The sequence below is a fragment of the Hyperolius riggenbachi genome, chromosome 6, assembly GCF_040937935.1.
Source record: "Hyperolius riggenbachi isolate aHypRig1 chromosome 6, aHypRig1.pri, whole genome shotgun sequence".
Classification (NCBI taxonomy): domain Eukaryota; kingdom Metazoa; phylum Chordata; class Amphibia; order Anura; family Hyperoliidae; genus Hyperolius; species Hyperolius riggenbachi.
In genome coordinates, this window is record NC_090651.1 from 326,591,246 (window position 1) to 326,604,986 (window position 13,741).

Genomic DNA, 13,741 nt, shown 5'->3' on the forward strand with positions numbered 1-13,741 from the left:
CACTGCAGGAGGTGTAACAGACACAAGTTTCCTTTTCCCCTTAGGTGGCAGAGACCTTTGTATCTGTTGAGAGATGGAAGACCGGGAGCCCGATAGTGCAGTACCGTCACCTAAAGGTTTTGTATTTAAAAGAGTTGGATACTCACAAACATGGGTTGCAGTCCTGCAACCACCTTATAAGCCTACGGAAAAATCACAGTTTCCGCTCGGTGTACCGGACCGTCCTGGAAACGGGTGGTCGCTCACCTCCTTGGGTCCCTTGTACCGATGGAGCTCGTCCACTGCCGCAAAGGATATCACCTCTGAGGGTGTAGGGTAACTGGAATTGGGTTGTGAGGAGGCGCCCAAAGTGCATATGATCTTATGACTAATAGGTTGTTTTTTTATGTAGACCAAAGAAACAAAAAAAAATAGAAGGCTCACAAGAATAATTTATCAAGGATCTTTTATTAAAAAGACGATTATAATGTTGACAACGCGTTTCACTGGACCAAGCCAGCTTCCTCAGGTCATTCAAAGAACAGTTAACCTTAAAATAGAGCCGTGTGCACCGCGGCGCCGAAGTACAAACCTTTGTACTTTGTACTTCGGCGCCTGCGCTGCACACGGCTCTATTGTAAGGTTAACTGTTCTTTGAATGACCTGAGGAAGCTGGCTTGGTCCCGTGAAACGCGTTGTCAACAGTATAACCGTCTTTTTAATAAAAGCTCCTTGATAAATTATTCTTCAGTCTAGCTTTGCAGGGAATAATTATAGCTGAGTCATTTTAGCAGAGCCACAAGGGGGCAGGCTTGGGCTTGAAAAGATACCATAGAAGACAGACTCAGCTATAATCTTTCTGTAGCAAAGCTAGACTGAGTGCTCAGTCGGGGATTCTTACCAGAGGTCACATTAAACAGAGAACAATGAAACAAAGAGCAGATTAGGTGTTTACTGTCATGTTCCCACTGATTTATAAGGTAAAAGACAAGAGGGTACTTCATCTCTGGTTCTCTTTAAGGACCAGGGCCTTTTTTTCCATTCAGACCACTGCAGCTTTAACGGTTTATTGCTCGGTCATACAACCTACCATCTAAATGAATTTTACCTCTTTTTCTTGTCACTAATACAGCTTTCTTTTGGTGCTATTTGATTGCTGCTGAGATTTTTAGTTTTTATTATACTGTATTCATCAAAAAAGACATGAATTTTGTCAAAAACTGATTTTTTTAACTTTCTGTGCTGACATTTTTCAAATAAGGTAACATTTCTATATACATTTTTGTCCAAATTTATTGTGCTACATGTCTTTGATAAAAAAAAAAAAAAAAACATTCAGTGTATATTTATTAGTTTGGGTAAAAGTTATAGCGTTTACAAACTATGGTGCAAAAAGTGAATTTTCCCATTTTGAAGCATTTCTGACTTTTTTGAGCACCTGTCATGTTTCATGAGGTGTTAGAATTGCAGAATAGTATAAATACCCCACAAATGACCCCATTTTGGAAAGAAGACATCCCAAAGTATTCACTGAGAGGCATGGTGAGTTCATAGAAGATTTTATTTTTTGTCACAAGTTAGTGGAAAATGACACTTTGTGAGAAAAAAAAAAGTTTCCATTTCTGCTAACTTGTGACAAAAAAAAAAAGTAAAAAAAAAAAATTAAATCTGCCACTGACTCACCATGCCCCTTTCTGAATACCTTGAAGTGTCTACTTTCCAAAATGGGGTCATTTGTGGGGTGTGTTTACTGTCCTGGCATTTTTTTGGGGGGAGGGGGCTAAATTGTAAGCACCCCTGTAAAGGCTAAAGGTGCTCATTGGACTTTGGGCCCCTTAGCGCAGTTTGGGTGCAAAAATGTGCCACACATGGTATCGCCGTACTCAGGAGAAGTAGTATAATGTGTTTTGGGGTGTATTTTTACACATACCCATGCTGGGGGGGAGAAATATCTCTGTAAATGACAATTTTTTAATTTTTTTTACACACAATTGTCCATTTACAGAGAGATTTCTCCCACCCAGCATGGGTATGTGTAAAACTACACCCCAAACACATTATACTACTTCTCCTGAGTACGGGGATACCACATGTGTGGTACTTTTTTGCACCCTAACTGCGCTAAGGGGCCCAAAGTCCAATGAGTACCTTTAGGATTTCACAGGTCATTTTGAGACATTTGGTTTCAAGACTACTTTTCACGGTTTAGGGCCCCTAAAATTCCAGGGCAGTATGGGAACCCCACAAATGACCCCATTTTAGAAAGAAGACACCCCAAGGTATTCTGTTAGGAGTATGGTGAGTTCATAGAAGATTTTATTTTTTGTCACAAGTTAGCGGAAATTTATTTTTATTGTTTTTTTTTTCACAAAGTGTCCTTTTCCGCTAACTTGTGACAAAAAATAAAATCTTTTATGAACTCACCATACTCCTAACAGAATACCTTGGGGTGTCTTCTTTCTAAAATGGGGTAATTTGTGGGGTTCCCATACTTCCCTGACATTTTAGGGGCCCTAAACCGTGAGGCGTAGTCTTGAAACCAAATGTCTCAAAATGACCTGTGAAATCCTAAAGGTACTCCTTGGACTTTGGGCCCCTTAGCTCAGTTAGGGTGCAAAAATGTGCCACACATGGTATCGCCGTACTCAGGAGAAGTAGTATAATGTGTTTTGGGGTGTATTTTTACACATACCCATGCTGGGGGGGAGAAAATGACGATTTTTTGATTTTTTTTACACACAATTGTCCATTTACAGAGAGATTTCTCCCACCCAGCATGGGTATGTGTAAAACTACACCCCAAAACACATTATACTACTTCTCCTGAGTACGGCGATAACACACGTGTGGCACTTTTTTGCACCCTGACTGCATTAAGGGGCCCAAAGTCCAATGAATACCTTTAGGATTTCACAGGTCATTTTGAAACATTTGGTTTCAAGACTACTCCTCACGGTTTAGGGACCATAAGACACCTCAAGGTATTCCGTTAGGAGTATGGTGAGTTCATAAAAGATTTTATTTTTTTGTCACAAGTTAGCGGAAATTGGTTTTTATAGTTTTTTTTTTTCACAAAGTGTCATTTTCCGCTAACTTGTGACAAAAAATAAAATCTTCTATGAACTCACCATACTCTTGACGGAATACCTTGAGGTGTCTTCTTTCTAAAATGAGGTCATTTGTGGGGTTCCTATACTGCCCTGGCATTTTATGGGCCCTAAACTGTGAGGAGTAGTCTTGAAACTAAATGTCTCAAAATGACCTGTGAAATCCTAAAGGTACTTATTGGACTTTGGGCCCCTTAGCGCAGTTAGGGTTCAAAAAAAGTGCCACACATGTGGTACCGCCGTACTCAGGAAAAGTAGTATAATGTGTTTTGTGGTGTATTTTTACACATACCCATGCTGGGTGGGATAAATATCTCTGTAAATGACAATTTTTTGATTTTTTTACACACAATTGTCCATTTACAGAGAGATTTCTCCCACCCAGCATAGGTATGTGTAAAAATACACCACAAAACACATTATACTACTTCTCCTGAGTACGGCAATACCACATGTGTGGCACTTTTTTGCACCCTAACTGCGCTAAGAGGCCCAAAGCCCAATGTGTACCTTTAGGATTTCACAGGTAATTTTGCGACATTTGGTTTCAAGACTACTCCTCACGGTTTTGGGCCCCTAAAATGCCAGGGCAGTATAGGAACCCCAAAAATTACCCCATTTTAGAAAGAAGATACACCAAGGTATTCGGTTAGGAGTATGGCGAGTTCATAAAAGATTTTAATTTGTGTCACAAGTTAGCGGAAAATGACACTTTGTGAAAAAAAAAAACAATAAAAATCAATTTCCGTTAACTTGTGACAAAAAATAAAATCTTCTATGAACTCACCATGCACCTCACGAAATACGTTGGGGTGTATGGCCAGTATCAGGAGTTTCTGCTATACTCCTTATATTGGGCATACGGGTATTGCACTCAGGGCTGAAAGGAAAAATTAACGGCAAACATCCCTTCATTCGCATCGATCAATGTGGATAAAAAAAATATCTGCCAAAAAATGTGAAAAAAAGAGGGGAAGGCGTCTGCCAGGACATAGGAGCTGCCACCCAAAAACGTCCAAACCCACTTAGCTCATATGCCCTGACAAACCCGATTTCTCCATTCATATCGATCGATGTGGATGAACAAATCATTGCCAGAGTTCTTTTTTGATACAAAGTGTTTGCCAAAGCATATGAACTCCAACACCGCCCCTCAGCTCATATGCCGTATGTTTTTTACTGCGGAGGAGAACTCTCGTCTTGCAGCGCTGCATGCACCAATTTTGTGTAACCTGACAGACGCGCAATGCTTCTGTCAGGTTGCACCATCAGTGCTGCAGCTGGTTGGTCGTTCGCTCGGTCCACCTGGGAGGGTAATGGATGGAAAAAAGAGAAAACAAACAAAACAAAAAAACAAGCAAGCAGCAAAGCAATAACTTCATTAACATTTATAAACTTGAACTTTTTCAAACAAAACCTTAACATTGGGAATCAAACATTAACTTTTTTTCTTACCTGTTTTTTTTTTGTTTTTTTACTTACCTTCCGAGGACAAACCTCTCCTCCTCCATCAGACAATGTGCGAAGTGCAAATCGCACAGAGTTGTGGCAAAGTACATTACGCATTCTGTCCGAAGTAAAAGGAGAGGTTTTTGGCAGCCCTGTGTATTAGGGTCTCTCGAAACCAGATACTTGGTTTCACACTGCATATTGGCATATCCGGTGGGTCGAGCCCGCCGCACTGTATCGCCCAAAACAGACCTTCAGGGAATACCACAAGAGTAGCATTCGGCCTAGTAATTAACTGCATCGCCATAGACTAACATGACTTCCGGGCCGACCTAAATTGCTGTAGAAGCCACGCAGTAACGTAGGCATGCACTAGCGTTAAGTCAAGTACTTCCGGCGTAGGGGGAGGGGGGACCACAAAGTGTGACTTTCGCTAGGCAATTTGCCCAAACGCATTGCACCAGTGTGAAATAGCACTGAGAGACCCTTGTGTGCCTACTGCTGTGTCTGGCATTCCCTACTCTCTAATAGTGTATTTGCTCGTGGTACCTCTCAAAACACTCACCTAGGCTTAGGACAGGCTGGCCAGGACAGGTGGGACAGTGAACAGTGGTGTCACGCCTTAATTCAGCACTGCTGCAGAAACGACAACCTTTTTTTCGGATGCGTTGACCTGGGGTACTCGAAATCAGATAGGCGTAATGCCTTCCATGCAACTCGCTAGTTGCATTTGGGGGTTGGGCCATGGCACCCTCCTGGATACAGGATGCACTTGAAACAAAAAGAAAAACCGAGAGCCCAATATAGTGCAGTAAGTCTAACAATAGTTGGCGAAATAATTAACAGATTTGGATATACTCACAAACACGGGTTACCACATAGGCAACCACTTGAAATGCAGGTGGGGAGCATTAGAACCTGACCCCACTCAGGTTTAAGAAGTCGCTCTCTGTAGATAGAAAGAAGGGGACAGTCCCCTCCACCCAAGGTGGACTATATACTGTGCAAATTTGGACAGAGGCGCCAGGCAGGTTAAAATGATCTAAAAACAACTAAAAAGGAGGAGTACAGGTGGACTTACCTCCTGAAATGATGGACAATCGAGATTGTTCAAATCGCAAATAACAATTTATTTTGGCACTCCGCAACGCGTTTCGCAGGTATAACCCGCTTTTTCAGGCAAGGAGTGCAAGCTCAAAAAAGGTCCAATAGTGGCAATGCGCCTCTGTAACTTTTTTTTTTTTTTTAAACACTAAAATATGCTTATCTAATATAATAATCATAAGAAATGTATAAAAAATATATAAAAAAACTAGGCAGAACAAACAAAATAAAAGAGAGGACTATCATAATAAAACATTGTTTGCTATTAGCAAGCGACTGTTTGGAGTAATAATAAATAATGAATCATTAAAATGCTTTTTCTAAAACCTCATTCAGACCATTGGGTATCAGGCACTTTAGAATTTGTATCCAATAAATTTCCTTTTGGTGCAGTATCTCGAAAGCATTTGTGTGGGATGGGGAAACTGATTCGATGAAAGTGATTTTAAATAAGAGAGGATTATTGTTGTGATGGATACCAAAATGTCGAGAAACGCTGTGTAAATTGTAATTATTTATGATGTTTCTCTTGTGCTGGCCAATCCTGCTGCGAGCCTCCTGGGTCATACGACCAACGTATTGAGGCCCACGTGGGCATGAAATAAGATGAATAATAAAATGAGAGTCGCAATTGATATGTTGCGTGATAGGATATTCAATGTTTGTAGTGTGTGACTGAAAGGTCTTAGTGTTCACCACGAACTGGCAGGCTGTACATCTCGCTTTGTGGCAGGCATGTGATCCTGGTGGTAGGCAGGGGCCGGTGGATTGGGAGAATGTCCTCAGTTTGCTGGGAGCTAATAAGTTACGCAAATTAGGTGCACGTTTAAATGTGAGTGTTGGTTTGTTGGGTAATAATGGTTTTAGATAGGGATCTTGTGTTAATATGTCCCATCTAGACTGCAACGTGGTTCTAATAATATTGTGTTGTGAACTGAAGCGTGTGATAAACCTGGGAAATGGATCGTTAACGTTAGTAATATTGGAGTTAGGGGCAGTCTGGGATGTAGTGGTGGGGGTGTGAATTGCTTTGTATTTGGCGTCTTTGATTAATTTGTTTGGGTATTTTCGTTCGGAAATTTTTTTTGTCAATATTGTCGACTGTGTATGGTAGTCATTTATGTCACTACAGTTCCAGTAAATCCTTTTATATTGGCTGTACGGGGTGTTGGTAGTCCAAGGTCGATGATGGTGACTGTTGAAATGAATGTAATTGTTGGCATCGACTTTTTTGAAATGGGTTTTGGTTTTTATTTTGAGTAATTCGATGAACAATACCAGGTCCAGATATTCTATGGTGGTGGAATGATATTGGAAAGTGAAAAGTAGACCAGCCGGATTGTTGTTGAGGTATTGCACGAATAGAGGAATATTGTTGGGGTCGCCTTGCCATATGAAAATCAGATCATCAATATATCTACGATAAAACTTAATGTTCTCTGTAAAGGGATGCTGGGAATGGAATTTTAAATGCTCTAGGTAACCCATGGTGAGGTTCGCAAAGGATGGAGCAAACGAACTCCCCAAGGCTGTACCTGTACGTTGGTGGTAATATTTATCCTGAAAACTGAACGTGTTATGTTTAAGTATGAAATCTGCACAGTGAATAATGAAGTTAATCTGTGGATGAGGCATGAGCGGATTATTGTTTAAGAAGAAAGATAAAGCTGTAAGTCCAAAGTCGTGTGGTATATTGGTGTAAAGCGAGGTGACATCGCAGGTTAACCAGTAATAATCAGATTTCCAATGTATATTTTAAATCAGATGAATGAGGTGTTGGGAGTCTTTTAAAAAAGATGGGAGGGACTGGACATGTGGTTGTAAGTGTTTATGTACAAATACAGATAAATTGCTGGTGGTGGAGTCTATGCCCAATATGATTAGTCTACCCGGTGGTCTGATGAGTGACTTGCGAATTTTAGGTAAATAATAAAAGAAGGGGGTTTTTGGGTGTTGATTAATGATGAATGCCCTTTCGTTTTTTGTGAGAATCCTCTTAAGATAATGCTCATTGATAAAGGTTTTTAATTTTGAGTTATACTCTTCAGTGGGATCATGATCAAGTACGGTGTAATGTAGGGGGTCATCAAGTAGACGCGAAGCTTCTTCGAGGTAGTCTACTTTGTTCAGAAGGACCACCCCCCCTCCCTTGTCCGCTGGTCTGATGATTATATCATGAGTACGTCTGAGGGTATGGAGTGCAGACTGTTCTTTGTTAGTAAGGTTGGATTGAGCTGGGAATGAATTGAGGTCAATTTTCTGTAGATCCTCAAGCACTAGAGAATGAAATGTCTAAATAAAATTACCTTTTCATGCAGTCGGGTAAAACCTTGAGCGGCCCTTAAGTTGTGTAGTAATATACTTCTCCATAGTTACTTCAGTGGGGTTAACAGAACAGATGGGTATATTTTCGTTGCTAGTAATGATAAAATTAGGGTCCGGATCGTTGAGTGATTTCTGGTATTTTTTAAGGGCAAAGTGTCTCTTCAGTGTCAATTTACGTATGTATGTATTAAGGTCGGTATAAAGTTCGGATAATTTGGATGAATTAGTGGGACAAAAAGATAAACCTTTGTTTAAAGAGTAACTGTTAGCCCAAAAAAATCAAATTTAAATCTCTATTGCAATGTGTTAAATAGTTTGTAAGGGAGCCAAAAAGGCAATGCTGAAGTTAAAAAGCAATCTAATTTTTTTACTGTGTGACTATAATTCAGCCTTTTCCCCAAGCTCCTAAGGAGGACGCAAGGCCGCATACCAGATACTGCAGAGCATGCAGAGCATGCCCATGTCTGCCCGACCCCCCTCTCCCCCCCCAGGACCAGGTGCCGATGTCCTTGGGGGTGAGAGTGGGTCGGGCAGACATCGGCACCTTTAACTTCAGCATTGCCTTTTTGGCTCCCTTACAAACTATTTAACACATTGCAATAGAGATTTAAATTTGATTTTTTTGGGCTAACAGTTACTCTTTAAAAGTCGGGTTTCATATGAATTTAATGCATACTCTGATAAATTAAAGATACTGTAACGATCGGTGTAACACAGAGAGGATCTGATTACCGGTGATCTGCAGTATCACTGGGAATACAGATATATACCAGATTATAGATGATCTGCAGTATCACCGATAATCCGATATACCAGCTAACCGCTGGACACCTGAGTCGAATGAGAGTGTTTGGTGCAAACAGTAATATAAAGAGGACTAAGCCTCAGAGCAGTAAGGAGTACTGCCTAATTCCTTCTGGACTCTCCCGGAGGGAGGAGTCAGGCTGAGAGAAGGAATGACAGAACGAGAGTGACACTCAAGAGGGAGTGTCACTATCAGGACTGGGAACCGCCTCTAACAGTAGGGTCGGTTCTCGAGGTCGGACAAGCCAGGTTGTAAACACACGGACAGATAAAGTACAGATTCAGAAGGCAGAGGCGAAGTCTAAAGTACAGGCAGGGTTCGGCAACAGGGTATCAGAAATATCGAGGTACAAAATCAGAAGGCAGATGCAGAGTCTAAGGACGAGCCGGGATTCGGCAACAGAGTATCAGAATGACAAAGTACAGGATCAGAGTTCAGGAGAATGGTCAGGCAGGCAGAAGGTCATTACAGATAATCACAATCAAACTAGTACTTTAAACTATCAACAAATCTAACTAAGTGTAGGATTACAGCTCCAGCTGGTCCCGGCACACTTTCGGATCTGACTCAGGTCTGCGTGCTACCACGTAATGATCGCAACGCCAGACAACCAGCAACTGAACAGCCAGCAGTATATATACACAGACACTCTCCAGCACCTCCCTAAGTGCTGGACCAATGAGAGGACTCAGAATTGTCAGCTGACCAGCTTGGTCAGCTGACCTACTTCTGGCTGTTATATAAGCTTTGCCTCTGTGCGCGCACGCGTGTCACTCTGAATCTTGGTGGACTATCAGTCTCAGCCACACCAGTACTGTCTTGCAATGTATCCAGTGAACCGAGCGTGGGAGCCACCGCACCGCTCACTACACCAGCGGCGGCTTCCCCACACTCAGCCCTCTTGTCAGGGATACTGCTATGCGGCAAGTTCGCCGCCTCTAATGCGGATTCCCCCGCTTCCAATGCGGATTACGCCGTTCCCAATGCGGATTCCGCCGCTCTGCCTATGCGGCATGCGGTGGTTTTTCCGCGTTGTGACGCCATGCTGGACGCGGAAACAGCCGCCTCACCCTGAGAAACGGCGGCTTTTCCGCGTTTCCTCACAGATACTTTTCATTTGAGGATTGGTAGTGGTAGTATCGTGTTCGAGGTTTCTTTTTTTCTTTTTTCCTTTGCCCCGACAGCCTCTTTTTCGAGGTCTGGGAGGGGCCTCTTCATGTTGTGTTTTGGTTTGAGGAGGACCCGGTTTATGGGGGGGCTGGGTAACGGAAGGACTAGGGTGCTCTGTGTGAGTGTGGAGGGGAGGTCTAAAAAAGCCGTGGTGGTAAGGGTAGTGTCGAGATTGTCTGACCCCTCGATATTGCCTGTAGGGTCTCCTACATTGAGTAGTGTCTGGGGAAGTTCTGCTGGCGATGGTATGGGTGTGTCATATGTGCTGAACTGAGAGGCCCCTAGGTCTTCTTCAAGTGGTGTGGTTTCACTAATAGAGGTATGGACCAATGATTGCTGATTGAGGAGGGTAGTGGGAGGGGCTCCTTTAAGAAACTTGTAGAGTGGAACTGTATTCGGTTTGAATTGGATTTTATTCGTTCTTGAACTGAGAGTTTTTTCTTTTTGTTTGTGCTTTTTGAACTGGGAACTCTCTGTGATTTAGGAACTGGAGTTGATTTTTTGGGGACTATGCTGGGCCCAGATGGTATAAGTGCAGGATAAGTTGCAGCAGGATTAGTCGCTGAGGTTATTGGTTTTTGTATTTGATAATGTTTTTGGGAACAGGGTTTTTTCAAACATAGTGGTATGTGCGAAGCTACATTTTGGGGATTGAAGGCTGGAGGAAGTGGTAGGGGTGTAGGAAGTGCTTCTGTGGGGGGTGGGAAAGTGGGCGGCGGTAGTGGACATGGTGGTGGGTAAAGCGGAAAGATCCGTGGTGGTGGTGGAGGGATTTTTAGACTCATAAGTGGAGGCAACAGGTTTTGTGATTGTATGGGGATAGCTGGTGGGAATCTAGTGGCGCGTGCTCGTTCCCTGTGCTCAGCGTAAGCCAACCTGTCTCTGTTGAGCTTACGTAGCTTGGTGTCGATGGTATGGACCTCAAACTTTTTGACACGTGAAATCAAATTAGACATGAGTGGATGGTAGGATTTGCTTTTTGAATGCTGGGCCAAAGTGTGTCTGAGCTCCGCTATAATGGATTGGAGGTCATTGACGATGGAGGTTCTTTTCTTTATAATTCTCTCCATCATTCCGCTCGTGCAAGTTTCTAAATATTCATACCATTCATCACTGTAAACTAAATCTTTTGGAAAGGTGGATTGTGTTTTTATGCGAATACCGTCAGGTGAAATTTTTTCATTAATATAAGTTTGCTGCATTGCGATGTCCACAAGATTGAAAAATTCATCCTTGAGTGCAGTTTCAAGTTTGATGAATAGAGGTTTGAGGTCTATTTCCGGGATCGACGGGGTATTGTCCGATATGTTTTCTGGTGGGCTTGGAATGTCCGTGTTGGTCTTAAACTGGGCCAAGAGACAGGATCTATGGGTGGTGCGCTCGTCGATGAATTCCATGTTGGAGGGCTGCTATTGGTTAAGTCGCTCTTGCGTTAGATAACGTAGAGGCTACAGTATATGATGCACTTGAAACAAAAAGTAAAACCGAGAGCCCAATATAGTGCAGTAAGTCTAACAATAGTTGGCGAAATAATTAACAGATGTGGATATACTCACAAACACGGGTTACCACATAGGCAACCACTTGAAATGCAGGTGGTGAGCATTAGAACCTGACCCCACTCAGGTTTAAGAAGTCGCTCTCTGTAGATAGAAAGAAGGGGACAGTCCCCTCCACCCAAGGTGGACTATATACTGTGCAAATTTGGACAGAGGCGCCAGGCAGGTTAAAATGATCTAAAATAACTAAAAAGGAGGAGTACAGCCTCTGGCGCATTGCCACTATTGGACTTTTTTGAGCTTGCACTCCTTGCCTGATGAAGCGGGTTATACCTGCGAAACGCATTGCAGAGTGCCAAAATAAATTGTTATTTGCGATTTGAACAATCTCGATTGTCCATCATTTCAGGAGGTAAGTCCACCTGTACTCCTCCTTTTTAGTTGTTTTTAGATCATTTTAACCTGCCTGGCGCCTCTGTCCTGGATACAGGAGTTCCGTTACGATCTGTTCCTGAAATTTAAGGAAAGATCCAATTCTCCCAGCCTTACTGTAGAGAACAAAGCTGTTGTAAACTGCCAATTGAATCAGATAAAAAGACACTTTTTTATACCAGCGTCTTGTTTTTCAGGAAACTAAATAGGGCGCTAACCTCTGGTCTTTGAAGTCCTCCCCTCCCATGTTAGTATTATAGTCGTGGACAACAAGGGGTTTTTCAATGACTTCAGTTGCCCGTTGAATTTCACTGTCGTGTCTGTGTGAATGGTGGACAGAAAGTAAACGTCCCTCTTGTCCTTCCATTTCACCGCGAGCAGGTCGTCAGTGCACAAGGCGGCCCTCTGCCCCGTTGAAGTCTGGTGTTAACAAGCCGTTGGGGGAATCCCCGGCGACTAGGCCACACGGTGCCACAGCATCGGATTTCTTCTATCTTTAGGTGCTGATAGAGGGCCACACTTGAGTAATAGTAGTACACATAAAGATGGTACCCCTTCTGGAACAAGGGAGACACCAAGTCCCACACAACCTTTCCACTGCTCCCCAGGTAGTCAGGGCATCCGACCAGCTCCAATTTTGAGTCTTTTCCCTCATAGACCCTAAAACAAGATGTATAGCCTGTGGCCCTTTCACAGAGCTTATACAGTTTTACCCCATACCGGGCACGCTTGCTTGGAATGTTCTGTTTGATGCCAGGGGTATAAGCATCTGCAAATTTGGATGACAGGTGGTCTATGAGGGGCCGAATTTTGTGGATAAGCAGGGTGGTCACTTTGATGACAGGTTGTGTTGTCATTGAAGTTCAGGAAGCGCAGGATGTTCTCAAATTGTGTCCTGGACATGGCAGCAGAGTACAAGGGAACGTGATGTATTGGGTCCTTAGACCAATAAGACCGCAATACATTCTCTTTGACTAGTCCCATGTGAAGGAGAAGGCCCCAAAAAATGTTATGTTCGGAAACTTGGACTGGTTTCCACCGAAAAGGCTGGGCAAGGAACCTATTCGAATTGGCGGTTATAAATTGTGTGGCGTAACGGTTGGTCTCTGCCACGACTAAGTCTAAGAGATCCTGGGTGATGAACAGATGAAAAAAGTCTAGGGCCGATTATAGGTGAGCTGTCTCCACCTGGACTCCAGACTGGGCGGTGAAAGGGGGCATTACGGGTGTGGCGGAATCAGGGGAATGCCCATCAGGATTTTCCAGCACCTCTGGTAAACTATGGGTAGTACGGACCCGTCTTCTTGGTGGCTGCTACCGAGGTCTTTCTGTACGTGCCACCGAACCAGTTTCAACTTCCATGCTGGCGCTCGCCACTTCACCAGGGTATAAGGAAGCACTGGTGCTAAGTCCTGGAGATGCTGTGCTGCTAGCGCCTGCCTCGCCATGAAATATCAGACCAGCACTAGCACCACTCTGCTGCCCTTGAGGCTGATCCTGCGCCACCTGTGGTCCAACGACATGGGGTGTGGTACGCCTGGCTCTAGCCGGGACCTCAACCTCGTCATTGCTATCAGTCAGCGAGCCACTGCTCTCTACAGGTTCGAACTCTGACCCAGAAGATTCGTCGAATGAGTCGTCCCAATCGTCCTCATCCAACTGGGTCATGTACCTGTACACCTCATCATCGGAATACCCCTTTCTTGCCATGGTGGACTGCTAAATTTAGGGGGTATTCCTCTGAGACTACCCAGAAAAAAGAGCACCTACCTAGCAAAAGGGAGTACTTGCGGAGCAGAAAGCTGTGGTCACTGAGTTTTGATAAAAAAAAAAAATAAACTGATCCTTACAGTGCCACAGCTATTGTACGG

The 13,741-nt window shown here is 43.3% G+C and overlaps 1 protein-coding gene across 3 annotated transcripts in view; it reads left to right on the forward strand.

Annotated features, from left to right (window-relative positions):
• The window catches only part of LOC137521753 (carcinoembryonic antigen-related cell adhesion molecule 8-like), a 140,857-nt gene that overhangs the window by 16,024 nt on the left and 111,092 nt on the right, over positions 1–13,741 (forward strand). The gene's annotated exons all lie outside the window — the stretch shown is intronic.